Raw genomic sequence first — 520 nt, forward strand, 5'->3', positions numbered from 1 at the left:
ATTTCGTCGCGTCATAGGCTCTAACCTATGGACGGGTCACAGGATCTTACCTGTTGGCGAGCGTTGTGCTCGCGCGTTTTTTCGTCGCGTCATAGGCTCTAACCTATAAACGGGCCACAGGCTCTTACCTGTTGGCGAGTGTTGTCTCAGACGAATCACGATAGAACGCCTTGTGTGCAAGACACACACACGCACACATATACTAACAAGGGATTTTATCAATTGTTAGAGGTTCGTATTTTACGAACGATTTCACATGTATACATATGTTCCCATATGTATGTGTATACTTCAATGTATATATGATTGGGTGTATGTTTTTTCCTTTTTTATATTATTAGGAAACTATGATTCGAGGTCTAGAAGCTCGGATTTTAGAGGGTGAGCAAATTGCGATTGCGCAGAATCGGATAGTCTAACTCAGAGCTCCGAGGATCGTTATAGTCATTCTCTCTCACCAAAGGAATGTTTTATTCCGGAGGCATCGGAAGTCACTTCCGAGATAAGATCTCTGATATCG

The sequence above is a fragment of the Mycetomoellerius zeteki genome, unplaced genomic scaffold (genome assembly GCF_001594055.1).
Source record: "Mycetomoellerius zeteki isolate Tzet28-1 unplaced genomic scaffold, Tzet1.0 scaffold776, whole genome shotgun sequence".
Lineage (NCBI taxonomy): Eukaryota > Metazoa > Arthropoda > Insecta > Hymenoptera > Formicidae > Mycetomoellerius > Mycetomoellerius zeteki.